This window comes from Monodon monoceros, unplaced genomic scaffold (genome assembly GCF_005190385.1).
Source record: "Monodon monoceros isolate NGI ecotype Baffin Bay Population unplaced genomic scaffold, NGI_Narwhal_1 Super_Scaffold_16, whole genome shotgun sequence".
Lineage (NCBI taxonomy): Eukaryota > Metazoa > Chordata > Mammalia > Artiodactyla > Monodontidae > Monodon > Monodon monoceros.
The window spans coordinates 43,459,673-43,487,016 of NW_021703772.1; the positions used below are offsets into that span (position 1 = coordinate 43,459,673).

The window sequence follows — 27,344 nt, forward strand, 5'->3', positions numbered from 1 at the left end:
TCCTAATGATTATTAAACAATACCTGTTACCTGCAAAGCCCTTGACGACAGAGAAGTGATTTACCACACAGTACAGTCCTGGGTAGGGTCAGTGAAAGGACAGGAGGAACTGTAAAACACAAGGTTGTGTCAGTTATGCTAACAGCCATATAAGTCTTCATTAATTATTTTAAAATCAGTGGTGGGAACTGTATAATCTTGTAATTGTAACCTACCAATAAAGCTCTCTATACTCTTCTTAAAGAAACATATTACAAGCAATCTGAAATATATAATTGATTAGCAATTAACTAGAAAAATTGTTAGACAACTAATACTCTATTGTATCGATAAAGACAGATAAATCTTGAGTTACAAATTAAGTCTTGTGTTAAATTTCTTTTCTTTCTTGAGGGTAAGGGGAAAATCAGAACACAGAAATATTTTAAAATATCAGAATCATTATATTATGGAGGCAAGGAACCCAGATATTTTCCTGACATTGAGCAGTGCAAAATTTGGTTTGAAATATCCTGAATTCTGTGGATGTCCTGGCTCTGCCATTTTCTAATTGTGTGGCCTTAGGTAAGTCACTTCTTTAAAATTCAGTTACTTTATCTATAAAACAAGTATAATAATAGTACCTACTTCTAGGGCTCTTTTAAGGGTAAAATAAGAAATGCAGTCAAGTGTATAGCATAATGCTAGAATCTTGGACATTGTGTATGTTCAATAAATTAAATACTATTATAATTATTTTATTAAAAGCATTTTACAGTTCATAGCACTAGCTGTTCTAATCAGAGCCATCTGTCAAAATTGAGAGTCAAGTGAGATCTGTATTTTCCTCCACAGTACCAGAGGTAACAACCTCCCTCCACAGAATCCCCACACAGCACTTCACTCATACTTAAAGACTAGCATCTGATGTCTATAGTCAGAAATGACTATGGCTGGCTAGAAATGTCTGAGCCTGTCTTTCTCACTAGACTATAAATTCTGGAGGATAGGAACCATATATTTTGAATTGAATTTTAATTGCATCCCCAACTGCGATCACACTGTCTGCATATAGTTTAATGACCAGCAAAGATAAAATTTCAGTCAACAGTCCATCTCTGCAATCCTGAGTTGTACAATGGAACCTCCACCTGACCTGTCTCTAGTCAGGGACCCAGCACTCTAGGATGAATGCTAATGGGGGTCCTATATGGAGCTGCAGGATGAGAACCTTCAAAGGGTGGGAAGAGGACCTGGCTTTGCTGGTCTTTGCAAAGAATATTTGTGATGGTATTATGAGACCTGAAGTCCTATTTCTGCTAATAAATCTGCTTCCCTTCTAAACATACATACTCATGCACAGGTACACACAACCACATGTAACCACATGCACCATCCTCCTCATTCAATGTTAGTCCTGACCTGAACTATAATTGGGCTCTTTATAATACCACTTGAATGGTGTAAAACTCCATGGAAATAAAATTAGAAAAGCCCATCATGTGGTGTGTTTATTGTAATGCATAGGTATATCCATTTTAGAAGTGGGTGGTATTTTACATGGCTTTTTGGTATTACTTGAGGATAATGATTACTTCAGACCTTTTTGCTGATTTCGCTGTAGTGTTCTGGAGAGAAATTTTAGACATAAGTTATATAAAGATCTGGACACAATTCTGTCAATTCAATTCACCAAATCTCTTTTGAGCTTCTGTTACAAAGAATTGAACTAGGCAATATTGGGGATACATAAACAAGTAATAGGGCATAGTCCCTCGTCTCTAGAGAGGCCATAATTTAACATCATCACCATTGTCGAAGAGTATTTCTTAATGATTCCATTATACACAGTATGCTGTTTGGGATATGAAGCTGGTTAAGCAAACATCAAAGCCTCCTCAAATCCTTTTGAAAAAGAGAATGTATATAAATAAATAAATAATAATATGCGAGTTCCCAAGACTTACTCTTGACAAGCAACACAAACACCAAAAATATGAAATACATTCAGTTAAAAATTATAATGAAGCCTAATTTATCCAGTATTATCAAAGAATGAAAATATTTATGTGTTTTAATTTTTCTGATAATGGAAATGTTATTCCTTTTAAAGCACCAATCTTTTTAAATATTAACCAATGAAAGGTGTTTTTCTTTCTAAAATGTATGATCTATTTCCCCTGCGTTGTAAAATTATATATCCTGAACTAAATTTAACACTTTCTCAGTGAGACTGGAGTATCATTGTGAGAATAGTATGCTGTACTGTAAATAGGGGACTTTTCAGGAACAATATTGAGGTGTGCAGAGCTATTTTTCCATACTAAATGGACTCAGACTATACTTTTTTGGTTCATCGTTTTACTTATTATAAGTATTTTTAAAAATTGTGTTCCCTAAGTGGTTTAACTGTCCCACTAAGTTACTATTGCTCTGCAGTAAACCACCCCAAATTTAGTGGCATAAAAAATTATTTTATTATGCTCTCAGCTACTGTAGATCAAGAATTAAGAAAGGGTGTGTGGAGACAGTTCTCTGCTCTACCACGCCTGGCCCCTGAGCTAGGAAGACTCAGGTGACTAGCAGTGACTTTAATAGCTGGAACCTGGAACAGCTGAGACTGGAGGATCTCTCTCCATGATCACTCACTCACCTGTCTAGCACCTGGGCTGGGACATCTAAAGGCTGGTCTCAGCTGCAACTATTGACTGGAACACCTACACATGACCTCTTAACATGGTTTAAGATTTGCACAGCATGGTGACTGAGTTCTGAGCCGGAAAGCCCCAAAATGGGGCTTCCAGAGGGTGAGAAACAGGTGTAAGCTTCACGGCCTTTCCTCATGGCCTCAGAAATCATACAACATCATTCTATTAGCAACAAATGAGTCATGAGTTCAGCCCAAAATTCAAGGAAACAAGATTTAGAGTTTACTTACTAATGGTGCAGTGGCAAGGTTACACTGCAGGAGAGCATGAGGGATGGGAGAGATTGCTGGGACCATCTTTGAAAAATACAATCTGTCAGCAGCCATTTCTTATCGTTATTGACATATCTCCCCTGTAGGCTTCCCAAACGCTTAAGGTTTCAGTTCTAAACTTCTAAAGTGGCAAAACAAACTAGCTTTCCAAAATTGAATGTAAAATCAAATATGCAGTCATTTGGCTGAGGCAGTCATAAGGGTTCGCTTATGAATGAGGTGACTGAGTTTTAATATATGCACTTGATGGTAGCCACTCTGGCTGCCCTGAGGCTTTTCCTCACTGTTTTCCAAACAGTGCAGCCAGTGACAGAGACCTCAGGAGAAACCAAACCTGCCAACTCCTTGATCTTGGACTTCCAGCCTCCAGAACTGTGAGGAAATAAATTTTTGTTGTTTAAGCCAGCAGTCCCCAAACTTTTGGCACCAGGGACCAGTTTCGTGGGAGAAAATTTTTCCACGGACCTGGGGGTGGTGGGGGGCGGTTCAGGCGGTAATGGGAGCGATGGGGAGCAGCAGATGAAACTTTGCTCACTCTCCTGCCCGGCGCTGACCTCCTGCTGGTTCCTAACTGGTAGTGGTCCTCGGCCTGGGGGTTGGGGACCCCTGGTTTAAGCCATCCAGTTGTTGGATTTCTATATGGCAGCTCCAGATGACTTAAACTGGATGACTGACTTCTCAGAGGATATGGTCCTTGTCCTACTGCTCTACTGCTCCTCTCATCTGTGCTCTTCTTTCTCTGCCCATGTATTCTCACGTTCCTATGCCATTGCTTATGCTATTCTTTCTATGTAGAAGGTTCTTTCCTCTGTGTCTGGGCCTATTAACTCATCTCTCAAGGCTCAACTCATATGTCATCTTTTCTGTGTTTTACTTAACCATGATCACTACATCTCTGTGCACATACCTTGATTTCATCATTTTTTGATATTGAATGATAATTAGCCATCTCTGAGCCCCTCCCCTTTGCTATAGAATAAGGTGTTTGAGGGGAGGGACTGCATTCTGGTTCCTCCAGTTTCTGATACAGAGCCTGACATTAGTAGGTGCTCAATACGTTTGTTGATTTAATACATTATACTAGAAACCTATAAAATTTAAGACCTGGACGACACCTTGCTGATGATCTAATCCAGACTCTCATTTTACAAGTGAAGAAAATGCAGTCTGAAAAGGTTATTTCAGACAGATATTCTAAAGGAAATTACCATCATGCTTCTAGTTAGTACCAAAAGCATCCTGAAAGGTAATAATTTGGGGGGATGATTGAACAATTGAAAAGGCACAAGCTCATATAGCTGAGAATGGGAATGTTTTCCAGACACTGGGTAGGGCATCCAGGAAGGTTTGGAGACAGAGATGGATGACTGAGCCAATGTGTGCACATTAAAAATATGTTACTGTGATTTGGAAGGTCTGTTCACAAATCTTCAAAAAAACCTACACATTAAATTTTATTATTATTATTATCTATATCCCCCAATTTTTCCTGCCTAGTTTTTGATGAATAGGTTGTTAGAGACACAAGCTATAGCTTTATTTAACCATAAATTCCTTTATTTTCTGAACAAACCATTGAGAATTGTGCTGCATGTATATGCTGGTAAGTGCAGATAAGTTAAAATAATAAAAGCACATTTTCTCCCTTATCTCAGTATCCCCACCCAATTAAACCTTGAGTAAGAGCAAAGATATCAAGCATCACCTTATAGTTTATTTTTCCTGACAAAATTCCAAGGATAGGTGGGGCTATCATCTTTGGTCCCTCATCCATCCTCCCTCAGAAATACTTTACATTCAATCCATAGGGGAAAAATGCTAAGAGTTGTGAGAGTATGATTAGTCTTTTGTCTCCGAAAATCTATTGACAATTTGGACTGCAAAAAATAATATGTGAGAAAAACCCATTTGTCTTCTGTTTTTTGAATGGTCTTTATGTCTAAAGAGATAAACAAAACAAAAAAATAAACGTAACAAACAGCAGAAAAGGCACAAAAGAAGTCTAAAATTCCATTATGGAGATGATGATATTATCAATACATAAACATCACAAGGGACTGTTGTGAGACTTTAGTCAGATGACATAGTAAAGAGCTTATTTCAATGCCTGGCACTTCCTGTGTGAGTGCTCACAAAGCTGTAAAATGCTTGCTGCAAACATTGGCTAGTAATTCCATGTGGCAGTATCACTTTCCAAGTGGGTGAACTTGTGATAATTACTTAGGTTTATGACCCTCAGTTTTCTTACCTGTTAAGTGGGGAAACTGATTCCTTTCTATGGGGTGGTTGTGAAGATTTGGTGAAATGATAAAAGAGAAGGGCACACTGCCAGGCACTTCACAAAGGTAGACTTCCTTTTTTTTTTTGAATTTTCTTTTATTTTTTTATACAGCAGTTTATTAGTTATTCATTTTATACATATTAGTGTATACATGTCAATCCCAATCTCCCAATTTATCACACCACCACCACCACCCCGCCGCCACTTTCCCCACTTGGTGTCCATACGTTTGTTCTCTAAATCTGTGTCTCAATTTCTGCCCAGCAAACCAGTTCATCTGTACCATTTTTCTAGGTTCCACATATATGTGTTAATATACAATATTTGTTTTTCTCTTTCTGACTTACTTCACTCTGTATGACAGTCTCTAGATCCATCCATGTCTCTACAAATGACCCAATTTCGTTCCTTTTTAGGGCTGAGTAATATTCCATTATATATATGTACCACATCTTCTTTATCCATTCATCTGTTGATGGGCATTTAGGTTGCTTCCATGACCTGGCTATTGTAAATAGTGCTGCAATGAACATTGGGGTGCATGTGTCTTTTTGAATTATGGTTTTCTCTGGGTATATACCCAGTGGTGGGATGGCTGGGTCATATGGTAATTCTATTTTTGGTTTTTTAAGGAACCTCCATACTGTTCTTCATAGTGGCTGTATCAATTTACATTCCCACCAACAGTACAAGAGGGTTCCCTTTTCTCCACACCCTCTCCAGCATTTGTTGTTTGTAGATTTTCTGTTGATGTCCATTTTAGCTGGTGTGAGATGATACATCATTGTAGTTTTGATTTGCATTTCTCTAATTAATGTTGACCAGCTTTTCATGTGCTTCTTGGCCATCTGTATGTCTTATTTGGAGAAATGTCTATTTAGGTCTTCTGCCCATTTTTGGATTGGGTTGTTTGTTTTTTTAATTTTGAGCTGCATGAGCTGTTTATATATTTTGGAAGTTATCCTTTGTCTGTTGATTCGTTTGCAAATATTTTCGCCCATTCCGAGGGTTGCCTTTTCGTCTTGCTTGTAGTTTCCTTTGCTGTGCAAAAGCTTTGAAGTTTCATTAGGTCTCATTTGTTTATTTTTGTTTTTATTTCCATTACTCTAGGAGGTGGATCAAAAAAGATCTTGCTGTGATTTATGTCAAAGAGTGTTCTTCCTGTTTTCCTCTAAGAGTTTTATAGTGTCCGGTCTTACATTTAGGTCTCTAATCCATTTGAGTTTATTTTTGTGTATGGTGTTAGGGAGTGTTCTAATTTCATTCTTTCACATGTAGCTGTCCAGTTGTCCTAGCACCACTTATTGAAGATACTGTCTTTTCTCCATTGTATATCCTTGTCTCTTTTGTCATAGATTAGTTGACCTTAGGTGTGTGGGCTTATCTCTGGGTTTTCTATCCTGTTCTGTTGGTCTATATTTCTGTTTTTGTGCCAGTACCATATTGTCTTAATTACTGTAGCTTTGTAGTATAGTCTGAAGTCAGGGAATCTGATTCCTCCAGCTTCATTTTTTTTCCCTCAAGACCACTTTGGCTATTCAGAGTCTTTGGTGTCTCCATACAAATTTTAAGATTTTTTTGTTCTAGTTCTGTGAAAACTGCCATTGGTAATTTGATAGGTATTGCATTGTATCTGTAGATTGCTTTGGGTAGTATAGTCATTTTCATAAAATTGATTCTTCCAATCCAAGAACATGGTATATCTCTCCATCTGTTTGTATCACCTTTAATTTCTTTCATCAGTGTCTTATAGTTTTCTGCATACAGTTCTTTTGTCTCCCTAGGTAGGTTTATTTCTAGGTATTTTATTCTTTTTGCTGCAGTGATAAATGGGAGTGTTTCCTTAATTTCTCTTTCAGATTTTTCATCATTAGTGTATAAGAATGCAAGAGATTTCTGTGCATTAATTTTGTATCCTGAAACTTTACCAAATTCATTGATTAGCTCTAGTAGTTTTCTGGTAGCATTTTTAGGATTCTCTATGTATAGTATAATGTCATCTGCAAACAGTGACAGTTTTACTTCTTCTTTTCCAATTTGTATGCCTTTCATTTCTTTTTCTTCTCTGATTGCCGTGGCTAGAACTCCCAAAACTATGTCAGATAATAGTGGCGAGAGTGGACATCCTTGTCTTGTTCCTGATCTGAGAGGAAATGCTTTCAGTTTTTCACCATTGAGAATGATGTTTGCTGTGGGTTTATCATATATGGCCTTTATTATGTTGAGGCAGGTTCCCTCTATGCCCACTTTCTGGAGAGTTTTTATCATAAATGGGTGTTGAATTTTGTCAAAAGCTTTTTCTGCATCTATTGAGATGATCATATGGTTTTTATTCTTCAGTTTGTTAACATGGTGTATCACATTGATTGATTTGCATGTACTGAAGAATCCTTGCATCCCTGGTATAAATCCCACTTGATCATGGTGTATGATCCTTTTAATGTGTTTGCTAGTGTTTTGTTGAGATATTTTGTATCTATATTCATGGGTGCTATTGGTCTGTAATTTTCTTTTTTTTGTAGTCTCTTTGTCTGGTTGTGGTATCAGGGTGATGGTGGCCTCACAGAATGAGTTTGGGAGTGTTCCTTCCTCTGCAACTTTTTGGAGGAGTTTGAGAAGGATGGGTATTAGCTCTTTTCTAAATGTTTGATAGAATACATCTGTGAAACCATCTGGTCCTGGGCTTTTGTTTGTTGGAAGATTTTTCATCACAGTTTCAATTTCATTACTTGTGATTGGTCTGTTCATATTTTCTATTTCTTCCTGGTTCAGTCTTGGAAAGTTATACCTTTCTAAGTATTTGTCTGTTTCTTCCAGGTTTTCCATTTTATTGGCATAGGGTTGCTTGTAGTAGTCTCTTAGGATGCTTTGTATTTCTGTGGTGTCTGTTGTAACTTCTCTTTTATCATTTCTAATTTTATTGATTTGAGTCCTCTCCCTCTTTTTCTTGATGAGTCTCGCTAATGGTTTATCAGTTTTCTTTATCTTCTCAAAGAACCAGCTTTTAGTTTTATTGATCTTTGCTATTGTTTTCTTTGTTTCTATTTCATTTATTTCTGCTCTGATCTTTATGATTTCTTTCCCTCTACTAACTTTGGGGTTTGTTTGTTCTTCTTTCTCTAGTTCCTTTAGGTGTAAGGTTAGATTGTTTATTTGAGATATTTGTTATTTCTTGAGGTAGGATGGTATTGCTATAATCTTCCTTCTTAGAACTCTTTTTGCTGCATTCCGTAGGTTTTGGATCGTTGTGTGTTCATTGTCATTTGTCTCTAGGTATTTTTTGATTTCCTCTTTGATTTCTTCAGTGATCTCTTGGTTATTTAGTAACGTATTGCTTAGCCTCCATGTGTTTGTGTTTTTTACGTTTTTTTCCCCTGTAATTGATTTCTAATCTCATAGCATTGTGGTCAGAAAAGATGCTTGATATGATTTCAGTTTTCTTAAATTTAACAAGGCTTGATTTGTGACCTAAGCTGTGATCTATTCTGGAGAATGTTCCATGCACACTTGAGAAGAAAGTGTAATCTGCTGTTTTTGGATGGAATGTCCTATAAATATCAATTAAATCTATCTGGTCTATTGCGTCATTTAAAGCTTGTGTTTCCTTATTAATTTTCTGTTTGGATGATCTGTCCATTGGTGTAAGTGAGGTGTTAAAGTCCCCCACTATTACTGTGTTACTGTCGATTTCCTCTTTTATAGCTGTTAGCAGTTGCCTTATGTATTGAGGTGCTCCTGTGTTGGGTGCATATCTATTTATAATTGTTATATCTTCTTCATGGGTTGATCTCTTGATCATTATGTAGTGTCCTTCCTTGTCTCTTATAACATTCTTTATTTTAAAGTCTATTTTATCTGATATGAGTATTGCTACTCCAGCTTTCTTTTGATTTCCGTTTGCATGGAATATCTTTTTCCATCCCCTCACTTTTAGTCTGTATGTGTCCCTAGGTCTGAAGTGGTTGTCTTGTAGACAGCATATATATGGGTCTTGTTTTTGTATCCATTCAGCAAGCCTGTGTCTTTTGGTTGGAGCGTTTAATCCATTTACGTTTAAGGTAATTATCGATATGTATGTTCCTGTGACCATTTTCTTAATTGTTTTGGGGTTGTTTTTGTAGGTCCTTTTCTTCTCTGTGTTTCCCACTTAGAGAAGCTCCTTTAGCATTTATTGTAGGGCTGTTTTGGTGGTGGTGAATTCTCTTAGCTTTGCTTGTCTGTTAAGCTTTTGATTTCTCCATTGAATCTGAATGAGATCCTTGCTGGGTAGAGTAATCTTGGTTGTAGGTTCTTCCCTTTCATCACTTTAAATATGGCATGCCACTCCCTTCTGGCTTGTTGAGTTTCTGCTGAGAAATCAGCTGTTAACCTTACGGGAGTTCCCTTGTATGCTATTTGTCTTTTTTCCCTTGCTGCTTTCAATAATTTTTCTTTGTCTTTAGTTTTTGCCAGTTTGATTACTATGTGTCTCAGTGTATTTCTCCTTGGGTTTATCCTGTATGGGACTCTGCGCTTCCTGGACTTGGGTGGCTATTTCCTTTCCCATGTTAGGGAAGTTTTCAACTATGATCTCTTCAAATATTTTCTCGAATCCTTTCTCTCTCTCTTCTCCTTCTGGGACCCCTATAATGCAAATGTTGTTGCGTTTAATATTGTCCCAGAGGTCTCTTAGGCTGCCTTCATTTTTTTTCTTTATTCTGTTCCACAGCAGTGAATTCCACCATTCTGTCTTCCAGGTTCACGTATCTGTTCTTCTGCCTCAGTTATTCTGCTATTGATTCCTTCTAGTGTAGTTTTCATTTCAGTTATTGTATTGTTCATCTCTGTTTGTTTGTTCTTTAGTTCTTCTCGCTCTTTGTTAAACATTTCTTTCATCTTCTTGATCTTTGCCTCTATTCTTTTTCTGAGGTCCTGGATCATCTTCACTATCATTACTCTGAATTCTTTTTCTGGCAGGTTGCCTATCTCCACTTCATTTAGTTGTTTTTCTGGGGTTTTATCTTGTTCCTTCATCTGGTACATAGCCCTCTGCCTTTTCATATTGTCTATCTTTCTGTGAATGTGGTTTTCATTCCACAGGCTGCAGAATTGTAGTTCTTCTTGCTTCTGCTGTCTGTCCTCTGGTGGATGAGGCTATCTAAGAGGCTTGTGCAAGTTTCCTGATGGGAAGGACTGATGGTGTGTAGAGCTGGCTGTTGCTCTGGTGGGCAGAGCTCAGTAAAACTTTAACCCGCCTGTGTTCTGGTGGGTGGGGCTGGGTTCCCTCCCTGTTGGTTGTTTGGCCTGAGGCAACCCAGCACTGGAGCCTACCCAGGCTCTTTGGTGGGGCTAATGGCAGACTCTGGGAGGGCTGATGCCAAGGAGTACTTCCAAGATCTTCTGCTGCCAGTGTGCTTGCCCTCATGGTGAGACACAGCCACCCCCCGCCTCTGCAGGAGACCCTCCAACACTAGCAGGTAGGTCTGGTTCAGTCTCCTATTGGGTCACTGCTTCTTCCCCTGGGTCCCGATGCACACACTACTTTGTGTGTGCCCTCCAAGAGTGGAGTCTCTGTTTCCCCCAGTCCTGTTGAAGTCCTGTAGTCAAATCCTGCTAGCCTTCAAAGACTGATTCTCTAGGAATTCCTCCTCCCATTGCTGGACCCCCAGGTTGGGAAGCCTGACGTGGGGCTCAGAACCTTCACTCCAGTGGGTGGACTTCTGTGGTATAAGTGTTCTCCAGTTTATGAGTCATCCACCCAGCATTTATTGCATTTTATTTTGTTGTGATTGTGCCCCTCCTACCACCTCACTGTGGCTTCTCCTTTGTCTTTGGATGTGGTGTATCTTTTTTGGTGAGTTCCAGTGTCTTCCTGTTGATGATTGTTCAGCAGTTAGTTTTGATTCCGGTGCTCTCACAAGAGGGAGTGAGAGCACGTCCTTCTACTCTGCCATCTTGAACCTGGTATCTAGGCTTCCTTTTGTCTAGTGGACAAACTTGGGTTCTACTCTTAGCTTTTTTTTTTTTTTGTCAATTAATTCCCTAATGACTTTTGGGCAAGTCATATCAGGCCTTTGGAGCTCATTTTTCTCACACAAAGTGAAGAGTTGGACCAAGTGTATGTCTTTTAATTGTAAACTTCTTAGCAAAAGGTGACCCCCTCAATGGGGCCATTGGTGATCATTTGAACTTGCCTTCCTCTTTTCTCCCATTGCTTGTTGGGGTCGCTGTGAGACCTGTGTTAGGAATCTTTGTGAGATGATGATGAGTGACTTGTCTACAGATAGGGAGAAATTTATCTACATGCATGGATACCTCCAGAAAATGTTGAGATCATTTTAAGTCAGTAACACATAAAGATAAAATGTTCAGTTGTGTCTTCATGGCCTAGCCTGGTAGCAGCACAACATTTCTCTTGGTTGGTCAGAGCTCAGATACCTTCAAGTACCCAATCCTAAAACCCCCAACTTCCCACACTTTGTAGGAGCCTTTGGGTCAGCATTTATGCGTAAGAAAAATGGAGATTTGAGAGTTAATTTGAAAGGACTTAACTGTAACATTAAAAAAAAAAAAAATCAATGAGAACAGAATGTTGAAAGCAGGAATGTCAAGCTCTAGGTTGACTGTTTAAATTGCCCAGGCTTGGGATTTCCTGCGTCTCTGCCAAGGCGGAAACTTACGAAAATGACTCCATTTTCTCCTTTGTATTTTGAAGGGAAGGTGATAAATGTCCAGGGTCTCAAATCCTACTTTTCCCTAAAGTATGCAAGAATTGATGGATAGCTAATGAACATGGATTCTATGATATATTGAACACGAGTTGTCTTCAGTTATGGGAAGAAAATTCCTTAAGAGTTTTGGTTTTCTAGAATATAAAGGGGACATAATACAGAATGAAGAAAAAAGCTTCCGAAAAGTAAGAATGTCCCTCTACAAAGAGCACTGAAGTGAAAAGGAAACGGCAGTGAGAAAGGATGGGGGTGGAAGATGATTCAGCCAGAGGGGGCTGGGTGAGTACTGTGGGCTGGCCTGCCGAGGTGTGAAGTAGGCGGGCAGCTATGACTAGCATTGAATGGAAGATAATTAAGAACAAGTTGGTACCAGTAACTGCCAGGGAAGGGAAGAGAATATGTCTAGAAAAAGCAGCTTTTTATTTCAATGCTGAATTAAAACACCTACCCATTAGAGGCTTGAGAATTTCATTTTGAAATGAAAAAATATTTGCTGTAAACAGAATGCAGGTGATTGTGAAATTGTACATGCTTGCTTCTAATGTTGTGATGGAAAAGTTTTAAAACGGCGTAAGTGTGCCGTATACTTTCTTAGAAAGAAACATATATGTTAAAATATCAGTCATTTTTTCAAAGGAAAAGCATTGCTGTTCAAAGCCATTCATCACACAAGTTATCAAGTTTCAGTTTGGGATCAGCTACACATATATATTTCTGCATCTTTTTCAAGAGAAAGGACTGCAAATTTAGCTTCCATTGTCCTTTAAATAGATTTCTGGATCGAAGAGCATTATAATTAAACTGCACCAAGTGTCACTGCAGAGAAGGTTCTAAATTATGGGTCTGAGGGGGGTAAGAAATGCTATTTGATTGCTTGACAATCAAAATCAGAAGATGTTCAGATATGCACAACCCAGACTTACTGTAATTATATCAGATGGAGAAGTGGGAGGAATAGGTGTAACCTTGAATTCAATAATCACTTGTTTATCTCTCTTTTGAAAAAAATTTTAAAGAAAAACTATTCATAAATACCCAAAATGCGTATTCACGAATAGTTGTTTTTTTTTTTTTTTTTTTTTTTTGCGGTACGTGGGCCCCTCACTGTTGTGGCCTCTCCCGTTGCAGAGCACAGACTCTGGACACACACGCTCAGCGGCCATGGCTCACAGGCCCAGCCGCTCCGCGGCATGTGGGATCTTCCCCGACTGGGGCACAAACCCACATCCCCTGCATCGGCAGGTGGACTCTCAACCACTGCGCCACCAGGGAAGGCCACGAATAGTTTTGTAAAAGAAAAGACATATTAGTGAGTAATCAGTCCTTTCAGTGTGTCCCAGAAATAGGTTGTGAAAAAAATGGACATGGATATCCTCAAAGTACTCTCAAAGTTTTAAATCTAGTACATTTAACTCTCCAACAATTACTTTATTTCAAATATAATGTCAGAAAGGATATTCGTAAGAGCTCTGAAATCCACTTGTCACAGTATTTTGTGCTGTATTTCACCCAGCTCTTGGTTCTCCTGAAACTGTCCTTTCTCTTAAAATGCGAAGGAATGTGTAGGAGATGCTCTCAGGACACTGCTCAGACATTTCAGAACCATTTTTGCCTCTTAAAGAAGCCCAAAAGTTGCCTCTTAGAAAGAAGCTGAGAATTTAATACTACACCAGCACCCTTACACAGTGTGTGACACCCTATTAGGTAGTACATACGAGAACAAACGTTAAACACTCGACTGGGAAATGTAGAAGCCTGAAAACTGTCAGGCTGAAAATGAAGACATAGTACATTTTTCATGATCCTTTCCCAAGTGAAAAACTAAAACCATAAATTTTCCATAAAATACATATATGTGTAAACAAAATGATCCCATGTCCTTTGGATTGATCCTTTTTTTAACCTTTAACTAAAAATGGCTCTAGTTTCCATCTCACATAAAAGGGAAAGTCCAGTATCCTCCTACACCCCCGAGATTTCTGGGGGTTTTCCTTCTCCTGGGCATTTTTCATTCCAGATTCTCATTACTGGCTTTGTGTACCAGTTGACAATTGTTTTCCTAGATAAGGTAAGTGAAATGTTGGATTTATTCAAAGACTATTAAGCAGCTTAAGAATTGGGTTGAATGATTCTTTCTAAAAAGGGAGATTTCTAGACAGGTTTACACAACACTATATGGTCCCATAGAGTGAAGCTTTAGATGACATAGAAAGACACTTTCATCTCAGTAAGGGGAAGATATTTCTGTGGGTCAGAGATTTCTCAAGATATTCTCTAGGGTTTAGGAATGCAGTAAGTCCCTCATCTCTGGCATTATTCAAGTATTCACTGGCTTCATTAACTTGAAATCAACTCTCAGAAGCAGACCCTGAGATGAAGATTCACATATAAGTAGCTTATCTGGCAGGTGATCTCAGGAAAGACTGGTAGGAAATGAGGAAGTAAAACAAAAAAGGATGTTGGAAATAAAGGATATACTGTCACACAAGAGTCCACTGTGATAAAAGGAACTCTAATTTCACTTGGGAATTCTGGTGGCCAGTGTAAAATACTCACCTTAGTTAATCCCCCAACGAGCTGAGAGAGGTGGGATATTTATACACGAATTTCCATCAGTGGTCGTTGAAAGCTACTTCAGGAGGGTATCATTCTCCTGCCACTTCCGGCCTGCCTGGCGGGAGGGGGGCAAAGCCGGCACTGGGGTTTCAAGAAATCCTACAGCAATTAAATGCTATGCTGGCAATCGAAAGCCAGACTGGCACATACTGAACTGGTAAGAGTGAAAGGATGTGGGTCAGGGTCTCAGGAGTATCTATTATACTAGCTAAAAACTTGGGAAGGCTATTATAGAAGAGACTGCAATGTGACCACCCAAGGACTAAAGCAAGCCCAGATATATGTACTTACTGTTTTTTCAGTGTTTGTTTTTAAATTGAATTTGAGTGACTGTGGGTACTACCATGCTCTCTCCAATTTGCCTCAGGCCCCATCAGTCTCTCCTGGCTAGTTTCATACATTTACATTACTCGTCTGCTCTTGGAGTTTGCCACCCCTGGAGGAAATTCAAATCTAAGATGATAGGCGGGTGTGAAGGTCACTGCCAACTGTGAAAATCTGTGATGCTATGACTAGATGATCCCTTAAACTCTTTGTAGCAATGAAAGTCTATAATTTAAGTATATGCTATCTTTTAAATTATCTCTGCAAGGCCCTTGAGGGCAGTAGCATAGGCCTGTAAATGCTCTTGAGTGATTAAAATGCAATTATGCATTTCTAAATGCTAATAAACAGAGATATTCATGTATAAATTCACTGTACCGCTATTACTGTTTGCACCATAAAAGTGTAGCTTGAACCAGCACATCAGAATAGATTACAAAGAGAAAATGCTTGGTATTCAGCAGGTTTGATATAGGTTCTACAGTCATACTCCAGTGAATCTGTTAAGATGAGCATGAACATTGATGCTCACCCACTTAGCCTTGGCTCACAAGGAAAGATGACCTTGGCAGACAACATTAAAGCTTTTAAAAACTGGCTTTGCATTATGTTAATTGCAAGAAGCCTGACACACAAGACTATATACTGTATGATTCCATTTATATGACATTCTGGAAAAGGCAAAACTATAAGGATAGAAATTGTCAGTAGTTTCCTAGAGGTGGAGGTGTTGACTACAGAGGGGCAGGAGGGGACTTTGTGGGGTGACGGAAGGGTCCTACGTCTTCCTTGTGGTGTAGTTATACTACTATACACATTTGCCAAACCTCATCAAACTGTACACCAAAAAAGGGTAAATTTTACTGTATTATATATTAAAACTCAATAAATCTGACATTTTAAAAGACTGGAAAAAAACCCTCCTAGGCCTCAGGCGAGCTCCTTACCTGCTGCTACAAGGGAAGGTTCCCAGCATCCTGGAAAAACAAGGGGAGGCTGGGTAGGACGTCTTCTGAAATGAGAAGAACATGTAGTTCCTGCTCCTAAGTTACCTCTTGTTTTTTAGCATTCAAAACGCTCTTTGCTTCTCAAATATGATAAAATAGGTCAGTGAATGAAATAAGACTCGTTCTGTTGTTGCTCTCGACTTCCTGCAACAGTCTCTGCCTTAGTCCTTTTACCTCCAGTGTTTTTCTCTAGGTCCTATTTCAGAATTCACATTTTATTATTTCGACATATTTGTTCTTTTACTTGTTTAAAGGAGATTTACAGAAGCTTTCTAATTTCCAAGTGAAATCCTAGGCTATAAGAACCGTAAGTCAGGAGGAGAGTTAACATGGTTTGACAGAGCCTGTAGGCCCCAAGATTCTACTTCAAAAACTGAAGGGCTTATCTTCTCTGTCAAATCCACTTCTCTTTTCTTGAATTCCCTATGCACAGCACATTCTTAAAGGACCTTGACCTAGATTCTCCCTTGGGTAAGCCTCTCTCTGGATGTGCTTACATCTGGGGCAGCTTCCAAAGGCACTAATCCGGGGAGCAGGCCTCAGGACAGAGTGGCAGGTGCCGTTTGCATTTCCCTTCGTGACAAGGGAGAGCACTTATTCTGCTCTATTGAAGGGGGTGGGGGTGATGCAGGATGATTATAAGAACCTGGGGCGGGTACCAAGTGCTCTAGGTCTCTGTTTCCCTGTAGCATCTGGCACATTCCTCAGCCTCACGTTAGCTATTTTGGTGATTGTCAATTATTTGACTGATTGACCTCCACTCTCTGTGCCAGAACTTCCCTCCTCTACTGCTCTTGAGTGAGACTCATACTCATCCCTCATAATTCTGCTCCTCATCTTAAACCTCCGGAACCAGCCCTCCCCTCCTGGACAGCCCTAAAGTCTACACTAGGCGTCCCTTCTTTGAGCTTCCCTAAGACCTTCTGCTTCTACTTATCATAGCCTAACCATTCTGTATTTTAATTGTATCCTGACTTCCCCACCTTGTTCCCCACCACCTCTCCCCCTACACTAGGCTATGAGCCTATAGAAGGCAAAGATTTTTTTATTTCTGGTGTTTCTCTTTTTCCTCTCTGGAACATTATAGATTCCTTATAAGTGTTTGCCAGTGAATAAATAAGAATATACTCATGCTGGTTTTGGAAGTCTGCTTTATCAGGTGGAAATATCAACTACAAGTAAAAGAAAAGCTAGCTAACTTGTATTGGCTTGTATAAATAGACGTTTCTTTTTCTGGTGTAAAAAAATTTTTGGAGAAAAGCAGCTGCTGACTGTGGTTTAGAGGTGCAAGTGGTCAGGGTCAGGGGCTCTGTGATTCACTTGGTCTTTCCTTTATGATCACAAGATAGTTCTTTTTTTTTTTTTTTGCAGTACGCAGGCCTCTCACTGTTGTGGCTTCTCCTGTTGCGGAGCACAGGCTCCGGACGCACAGGCTCAGCGGCCATGGCTCACGGGCCCAGCTGCTCCGTGGCATGTGGGATCTTCCCGGACCGGGACACGAACCCGTGTCCCCTGCATCGGCAGGCGGACTCTCAACCACTGCACCACCTGGGAAGCCCTAAGTGCCCAACCTTTGAGATTAAGTGGAAAGAGGTTGCTTTCGTTTTCTATTGCTGTGTAACAAATTACCACAAACATAGCAACTTAACACCAATTTATCTTGCAACTTCTATATGTCAGGAGTCTGGTCACTGGTTAACTGAGTTTTCTGCTCGAGAAATCACCAGGCTGCAATCAAGGTATCAACTGGGACTGCATGTCATCTGAGGCTTAGGGTCCTCTTTCAAGCTCACTGGTTGTTGGTAGAATGCATTTCCTAGGGCTGAGGTCTTCAGCTTCTGGAGGCTGCTCCAAGGCAGTTCACAACATGGCTGTTTGCTTTCCTCTAAGAGGCCAACAGGAAATTGTCTCTCTTTTGAAAGATTCATCTGATTATGTCAGGCCCACACAGGATAATCTCCCTTTGATTGACTCAAAGCCAACTTATTAGTAACCTAATCATGGGGGCAATATCTCTTGATTCTGCCCATACTCCAAGGGAAGGGATTATACAGGGCATGTATATCAGGAGGCCATCTGAGAAGTCTGCCTTCCACAGGAGTGATGTCAACTGTGCCTTTCTCTTTCATCTGGAAAGCAATGGCTTCCCAGAATTACCTTTAATAGAGTTCTGCTTACATCTCATTGGTTAGAGCTATATCACATGGCCACTTCTAGCTGTAAGAAAGGCTGGCAAAGAGGATATCTGGCTCTTCCAACTTCTATAGAGAAGGCAAGGAAAGGAGAGGGGATGGAAATGGGTATTGGATTAGTCTATTAATAGACAAAATCACCCTGTCAGATCTCCTAGAGACCTTAATTATACAATGTTAGATCTAGAAAACTAGAATCTTCAGAAACTAAAGGTCATTCAGTACAACTTTCTATTGATATTTTCTAGGTAATGAAGCCAAGGTCCCAAGAACTCATGTGACTTCCTTGAAGTCATGTATTATTTCCTTTGAAGCACCAACCAAAATTAAGTAACCCTAGCATATTCAGCTTCTTCAGGAGTTTAGTTTATCAAATCTCCAGGAAAAAAGTTATACAAATTAACTGATGATGGAATAATCTCTCTTGAAGTCAATCACTGAGCCACTTTCCTGTCACATAAAACTGGTTTCTATATTCTAATCATGATTTGTGGAGCAACCAGCTTGGACAGGAGGGATGGCTGGTAAAGCATAGGCGTAGAGGATAAGTCTGCATGAATTCAGAGAAAGAAGACATATTCCTGGCCTGGGAAGTCAGGGAAAACATCAAAGAAGACTGGCATTTGAGATGGGCCTTAAAGGACAGGTAAAGTATAGCATGGGGAGATCAGAGGAGGGTATTCCAGGTAGAGAGAAACATAGAAACAGGGACATATGTGTTAAACTACAAAATGTGCAAGGAGAAAAGAGATCAACTTCATTTGACCAGGCTAGCTTCAGACAAATCTATAAAAGGCTGATTTATTAGCCTAGGAAAGAGGTAATGCTGACTTGAACTTGGAGGGTGACAGTGGGAATGAAAAGGATTGACAGTGGAATGGAAGGAGAGTTGTATGCAGTGATTGGACAGGACTTTTCATTGAGTCTGTAAGTAGAGTGTAGAAAGTGAGTCTTGTTGATCTCCCAGTCCCATGGCCAGTGCCTGCATATACTAAGTACTCAATAAATGCTTTGAGTTGAATTTATGAATGATTTGGGACAGAAGATAAAGGAAAGGATGGTATCAAGGACCATTTGAAGCTGGGTTGGAGGTTGGGAGGAGGTACAGAATTGAAAAGAGGGTGTGGAATTCAGTTTTAGACATGTTGAGCTCCAGGTGCCTCCTGAAACCCAGGGGTGGCACCCAGGGGTGCCTCTCTGATGTCTAGAGAGACACCCAAGAAGCAGATGTGTCTGGTTGTGTATATTGCAGTTTGCAGCTATGAGCGCAGAAAAAGAAAGTAGTGGAAAACTTTGGTGGAATACCTACATTGAAGAGGGAAGAAGATAAGCCAGAACACGAGAATAAGGAGCTGCGGAACTGACTGGAGGAAAAAGATTGTGGCTCCAAGAAGACAAGGGGTAAAGGTATTTAAAGATGGTAGCCAACAGTTTCTGAACAAGGAGTTTTCAGAGAGAATGGAGAGAGAAACAGCAAGAGTTTTAGGAATGAGCAGGGAGGAAAAGAGGACAGCTAGTACAACGCACTTTCGGAAGTTTAATGATAAGAGGAAAATCAGAGATGACAGAGTCAGGGGAAGGTGGTTTGGTTTATTTGCATTTTAGAATGAGAGTGACTTAGACAGAGCTTCTGTCTGGGGGAATGTATTAGAGGAAAAGGGGAGGGTGAGTATAAAGGAGATCATGCTAAGAGGGGAGTCATAGCATCTGGAGGGTGCTGAAGGCTGGATTGAGAAAGGAATTGTCTTTTGAAGCATGAGGAAGAAAAGAGGTGAGAAAAGGAAAGGAAGGCTTTCTCCTTTGACCACCATGTTACCTCCCTGAATCTCAGTCTCCTCATCCATAAAGTCAAGTCATTGGCCTAGGTGGACACAGAGTATGACAAACTATAATTTTTTGCTCTACACATTTTATTTGGGATTCTCTCCCCTCCCGTGCTGTCTTCAACCAGTCATTGCCAATAATGGTGATAATAGCAATAATTGCAGACACTATTTATTGCATGCCTCAAAGATCAGATCCAGTTAGGATAAATTCTGAAAAGCTACATGGTGAAGAAATCATTTGACTGTAACTTGAAGGATGGCATGGATATGTATGTATGTATTTTAAATGTCTTAGTACATATTATCTAAAATCTTACAGGTAATGCAGTATAATGTTTATTTTATTGTTTCTTCTATTTCTTTCCTGAGTTTAATCAACTCTCATTTTATTTCTTCCTAGTTTTTTTTTTGTGTGTGACCATTTCTGTACTTAGCTTTTGAATTTGTCATTCAAAGTGTGTTTTTCATTATTCTCAAAAGCTTGTTTGAGGATATATAATTCAGTTTAGAGAGTTGTGTTACAGTTAGGGAGTTTTCTTCTATTGTACTCTGCCATTATTGGGGGCAGAAATTTGCATCAGTTGAACTGGATCTTTCCTATTTCAGTAATTAAATGGAGACTAATCTGCATTTCTATGGACAGAGCTGGAGGTTTGGGGTTGTAAGATTCCTAGATCAAGAGTGCCCTCTTCTGTCAGTGTAGCAAAGTATGATTTCTTTTTTCTTTTTAAAATTTTATTTGTTTGTTTGTATGGTTTTTTCTTGTGGAAAAGAAATAATAGGGGTAGGGATTGGGCTTACCTCCATTTTGGAGGGAGAGAGGGTCTGACAGGTTCCTTAGTTCCCCCCTCAATTTTTCCCCCCCACCCTTCATGATTTCCAGAGGAACCCTCTAGACCTTTTTCCTTTGGACCCTTTTCACTTGGAAGCTTTATTTTTCCAAGACTGTCTCCTTGCACCCTGCACACACAGTTAAGTGCCTTCCATGTAGTAAGTGCTCTACTTAGATGCAGACTTTCTCTTTCTGGTAGTTTTAAATCAATCCTAAGTCCACCACCATGGTTTTTCCCAAACTGACTTCATTTACCTGAGAGGATTCATCAGCAGTATGGAAGGCAGCTTTCTGGGATTTAATGTTTGTTTTTCTATTTACAGTTAATTTGAAATTTGGACCTTCTCTGTTTTCTAGTTATGCTGAAGACATGGGTTTTATGTCATTTTATTTGATCTCTTGTTCTCTGTGTGTGTGTGTGATTGTGTGTTTTTACAGGGGAGGGCAGTATGTTGGGAGATTTAGATTTACGCCACCACCATTATCTTGGCTACCTCGAATTCCTCCACAATGTTCACTGTAAGTCTCTCTAATTTGCCAACAAAATACATAGGAGTCCACTGACTCAGGTTATCTCATTGAGCTTTTTAAGCTTTTATCAATTAAGAATTAAATTGGGCTGCTGGTTAAGAGACCCAGAAAACAGTGGTTTAAACTAAATAGGGTTTTTTTGTGTGTGAAACAAGAGGTAGGTGGTAGTGGGCCTTGGTTGAGCAGCACAGTGATGTCAGTGTTGATATCTCTGTGACATCTTAACCTTTCCCTCATGGTTGCCATAGTTATGAGGGCTACTACACCTTCATCATACATCTAGAAACCAGCTGGGAAGAGGCAGAGTGCAAAGGGCAAAAGGCATTTGTCAACTATCAACTCCATTTTAAAGATCTTTCCTGAAAGCCCCATGCAAAAATTTTTCCTTATGCCTGATTGTCCAGAGCTGGGCTAATGACAATCTCTAGCTGAAAGGAGAATGGGAAATGTAGGGTGCTGTATTTTTTTGGGTTTTGTTTTGTTTTGTTTTTCCTAAGCACGTTATTGCCCACAACAAAATTGCGGAAGTAAGGGACGTGAGGGGGATATTGGGTAGGCAATTAGGAATTCTCCTATACAGCTCCCAAATTCCAGAGTCAGAGAGTTGCTGATCTCCCACCATTGACTCAGAGACAATTACTAGACTGATGATTACTGACCATCTTTGAGAGGTCCTGGGAGACGCCTATGTCAGGAAAAGGAAGAGAACGACAGAGGGACTAACCAGCTATGAAAAAGGGCCAAAATAAAGCAACACTAAACCTCTGTCCCAGGCTGATTGACCCTTACCTTGGGAGGGAGCAAAAAAGAACCCAATAAGCAATTATTTTTTTAAAAAAGCACATTAAGGAATGTCCCAGTTTGTAAACAAGGACACAGTTCTTTTCTCTTTTCTCCAGTCTTTCTCTTAATGGAAGTAATTCTATAATGAAATTAGTTCTTTAGGAGGTAAAGCCTAGTGGAGGGTCATCTGCTGCCAGTGAGGAAAGATCTAATGGGCTAAATTTATTTCCAAAATGACACTCCTGGAAACTCCCATATATGATGCCCTCATAGATACATATCTCCAGATAATCCATTTAAATTATCCATTTGAATTTGCTGAAATATGTACACCTTTGTGTACATATTGCCTACTTTTGTAAGTATACCAATCCTCTTGTGTATCCCAAGATTTGTTTGAATCCTAAATGAGACTTAAGGTTCATTTAAATGTATACAAAACCAGATACTGAAAAAATCTCCATACCCAAAGACAAACATCCAAGTTTATAAACACACTCATTTATTTACTCCAGCAGACAGAATCTTGGCTTATAATGACTACATTTTGATCCACAGGAAAATCTTAGGAGATGTGAACTTCTGGTTCTACCACTAGCTAACTGCTGTTTGGTGCAATCCAAACAGAATTGTTATCTTCTCTGAACATTGTTACCTCATCTTTAGAAGAATAGAATTGGTATGAGTGTTTCCTCAAAGTTCTAAGAGCCTATGATTTTAGAGATTCTTTTATTCAATTAGCATTTGCTCGATGTCTGCTATGTACTAGGCACTATTTTAGGCACTATGGGCACATTATAGTCTAGTAATTGCGGTGGAGGATTTCAAGTCAATTAAAAGGAGAGGGTAAAAAAATACCTAGGAATATTAACCAAAAAGGTGAAAGACTTATACACTGAAAACTACAAAACATTGCTGAAAGAAATTAAAGACGTAAATAAATGAAAAGATATCCCATGTTCATGGGTGGCAAGACTTAACGTTGTGAGGATGGCAGTCATACTCAAAGCAATCTACAGATTCAACAAAATCTCTATCAAAACTCCAACGGCCCTTTTTGCAGAACTGGAAAAGCCAATCTTAAATTTCATATAGAATTGCAAGGGGCCCTGAAGAACCAAAACAATTTTAAAAAGAACAAAGTCAGAAGACCCACATCTTCTGATTTCAAAACTTACTACAAGCCCACAGTAATCAAAACAGTGTGATTCTGACATAAAGATAGACAAAAAAAATCAATAAATAGGATTGATAGTTCAGAAATAAACCCACACATCTACAGTCAGTATTTGACAAGGGTGCCAAGTCCATTTAATGGGAAAAGAGCAGTCTCTTCAGTAAATAGTTCTGGGATAGTTCCACATGCAAAATAATGAAGTTGGACCCCCACCTCACACAATATACAAAAATTAACTCAAAATGAATCAGTGACATAAATATAAGAGCTGAAAACATAAATATCTTGCGAGAAAACATAGTAGAATATCTTCGTGACCTTGGATTTGGCAATAGATTCTTAGATATGACACCAAAAGCATGAGCAACAAAAGAAAAAAATAGATAAATTGGATTTTATCAAAATTAAAAACTTTTGTGCCTCAAAGGAGATTATCAAGAAAGTGAGAAGTCAGCCTAAAGACTGGGAGAATATATTTGCAAATCATGTATATGATAAAGAATTAATATCCGGAATATATAAAGAATTCCTCTAACTCAAAAACAAACAGCCCAATTAAAAACTGGGCAAAGGACTTGAATAGACATTTCTCCAGAGATATACAGATGGCCAATAGGCACATGAAAAGATGCTCAACATCACTAATCATTAAAGAAGTGCAAGTCTAAATCACAATGAGATACCACCTCAAGCCCATTAGCGTGGTTATTATCGAAGAAGAAGAAGAAGGAGGTGGGGGGAGGGGTGGGGAGTAAGGAGGAGGGGGAGGAGGAGGAGGAAAATAACAAATGTTGGCAAGGATGTAGAGAAATTGGATTCCTCATCCATTACTGATGGTAATGTAAAATGGTGCAGCCAACAAGGAAACAGTTTGGTGGTTCTTCAAAAAGCTAAACATAAAATTACTATATGACCTAGCAAATTCAACTCATAGTTATATACCCAAAAGAATTAAAAACAGAAACTTGAACAGATACTCGTATGCAAATGCTAATTTCAGAATTATTCACAGTAGCCAAAAGGTAGAAACAACCCAAGTGTCCATTACAGATAAACAGAAATAAAATGTGGTATATACATGTAATGGAATATTATTCAGCCACATAAAGGAATAAAGTTCTGATATATGCTCCAACAAGGATGAACCTTGAAAACCTTATGCTAAGTGAAATAAGCCAGACATAAGAAGGACAATTATTTTATGATTCCACTTATATGAAATATCTAGAATAGGCAAATTCATAGAGATAGAAAGTAGATTAGAGGGTACCAGGGGTTGAGAGAAGGGGAACAGGGAGTTAACTGCTTAATGAATACAGAGTTTCATTTTGGGTGATGAAAATTTTGGAAACAGATAGTGGTGATTGTCCAACATTGTGAATGTAATTAATGCCTCCGAATTATACACTTAAAATTGGTTAAAATGATAAATTTTATGTTGCATGTATTTTACCACAATAAAAATAAAAATTTAAAAAACCCAGGAGGATAGCACTGCTAGATAGGGAAATTTGGAGGCAGATGGTCATACTTTATAGGAAGCTATTGGCTGTGCCTTAAGACACACATACAGATGAATACAGATGTGAACTTAAACATACATAAACACAACCCAGGTACCTAAACACAGATACCCAGATAAACACAAGAGTTTATACCTCTTGGTATGCACATACCTACAAACATACAGTTTGCACTTTTATATATAGACGGTTGATTTAAACCATCATCAGGATTTAACCTTCTGCTCAGTAGAGGTGCACACACCTACACATTATGTCATGAAACAATATAGCCACACAGGTTAACCAAAGAACCTGTTCAACTAAAGAAAATCATGTTCTAGAGGTGAAAGGAAACAAATGCCTACACATACAGAAAGATATTCCACAGAATACCCTGATGCATGATGTAACAGTAAAAGGGTTCAAGGGCATGTAAATGGGTTCGCTGATTGGTAGGTGGGAGAAACAGGGTAGTAAGCAAAAAGCTAAGTGTTGTATGGAAGGGAGGATGACTGATATGGGTGAGTAGGAAAATGAGTGGGGATCGTAAGAAAGCATTATGCAGCTTCTTTGTCAAAGAGATTCAAGGCAATAAGCTTGAGTTGCCACATTTTACTCTTTTATTTCTTACTATCCGATCTCTGGTTATCAGAGAACAAGCTGTACACTTACTTACCTTTATAATTGCACTAGTCCCTTCAGCTGGTCCCAACAGCATCGCAGGATAGCTCTCAGGTGAAATCAGTGAGCTGTTTAGTATTCTTTCTGCCCAGTACAGTGGACCCTCCTCACACATTGTCTGAGCTCGGCAGTGGAAAATCGCCATGCCCACTGGCAGCCAGTCAGTGACCCAGAGTGAGGAGGGACTATCCAGACAGACCAAGGTCTTTTTAATGATGGTCCAGCTGAGGAAGTGAGATGCTGGGAATGGTGAGTCAGGAGCGAATGATCAGCATTTACAGCTGGTGCTCAAAGGGAGTAGCCAATAAGGGGAGACAGACAAGATCCTCCAGAGGAGCAGTAACATTGAGGTATAAGCGCAAGGCCTCCCCCAGAACACAACCTTTTATGTTGATCCTGTTGTCCTTTGTGGTAGCAAAAGCTGTACCTTAGAAAGGGAGTTACTTATGGCAATACTAGCTAGAGTCTTGCAGAAAATCTTGAAGGAGGCAAAGGGTCCTGCCACTAGTCTGTTTCCCGGCCTTTTCACCTCAGCACTGACACTTTATTTCCTTACCCCTCAGGGAATAATTCCCTTCTACCTCCTATTAAAATCCTGAGTGATTATGATAATTAACATCTTATCCTTCTCTGTTAGGAAAGAGATTTCTTAACTTACTGCTAAGCAGTAAAATCAGAATGAGTACATACAATTATCAGTATTTCCTCTTTTTCAACCTGCTTCCGAAAACCAAAAAACAGCCTAGGCTAGTATAGGCTAATTGTAATTATAATTCAGCAAACAAAGTGACATCTTGGTGTGTTCTGCTTTTTTTTTGTGAGTTTCATAATTTTTGGAAGAGAGTATACTTATTGAATAAAAGTTGGTCTTTAATAGAAAAGCAAGACTGGCTTTGATTTTTGAGTGTAGGTGTTATCTTTTTTAAAAGTATACTACTTTGAATTAATTTTTAAATGAATATAGCTGCTATAATTTTAACAGATATTAATAAAATTTGGGATGTGTGTTTGTATGTGTAAGTGACAGAGATATATGATTTTGCTGAGTGAAGTCTACAGGTCATAAAATCACTATTCTTAATACTGAAAGCAATTAAAAATGTTTTCATCATTGGGCTGTTATAAATCCATATTACATTATTTGAACTGTAAACGATGTTGATTCTTGGATAAAATTATCATGTTCTGGCTCTTCACTTACTTTGAATTCAATTGTGGTGGAATTTCTTTGAAAATAATTTAACTTTTGTAAGCATGCATGCATGGATAACTCCAAAAATGAATATGAACTTGAAAAGCTGAACCTCTTCTGACAGCAGCTTGACTTATTCTGAAATGAATTAAGTAAGAGAAATATCAGAAGCATGTGCTCTCTTTTAGGTGTAACAAACTGGAGACAAATATTCTTGACTTGTGCCATTTGAGAAACGATTCTTCGTATCTTTGCATATAACTCACATGCCTACACAAAATATCACAAGCCAGCTGCCTCTGCAGGTTTCCTACTCAGAGGAAAGAAAGCAGACCATTGTCAGGGTGAGGGAGGTGAGGAATGAAGAGCAGCAGCTATGTATGGACTCCACAGTTAGCTTAAGCCAGGCGCTGAGACGAGGGCCTACCGGGAACTTGGCTCCCCCCACCTCCCCACCACCCCCACCATGATGTCTGGGGCTCCTTCAGGTGCTCAGGCAAGGGGGCTGCCTGGAAGACAGAGCCAGTGTGGGTAGCCAGGTGGTATTTTGTTTTGTTTTTTCTTTGAGATGCCTATGGATTAAAACTCTGTGTTTTTGCTTTAAACATTAGGGGTTTACGTTTTTTGCTTTAAAATAAAAAAATAAATTTCTTTTTTTAGAAAAATATCACTTGTTTACATAGAAAAAATTTTAAAAACAGGTAAATAAAAAATAGTATATGTAGGGC

At 39.1% G+C, this 27,344-nt stretch overlaps 1 pseudogene across 1 annotated transcript in view; it reads right to left on the reverse strand.

Moving 5' to 3' along the window:
• The window catches only part of LOC114896561, a 37,256-nt pseudogene extending 11,687 nt beyond the window's left edge, over positions 1-25,569 (reverse strand). The window contains exon 1 of the transcript XR_003793831.1: positions 25,420-25,569. The product of XR_003793831.1 is annotated as an endonuclease V pseudogene (transcript). The remainder of the gene's footprint in view (positions 1-25,419) is intronic.
• Positions 25,570-27,344: the final 1,775 nt, after the last annotated feature.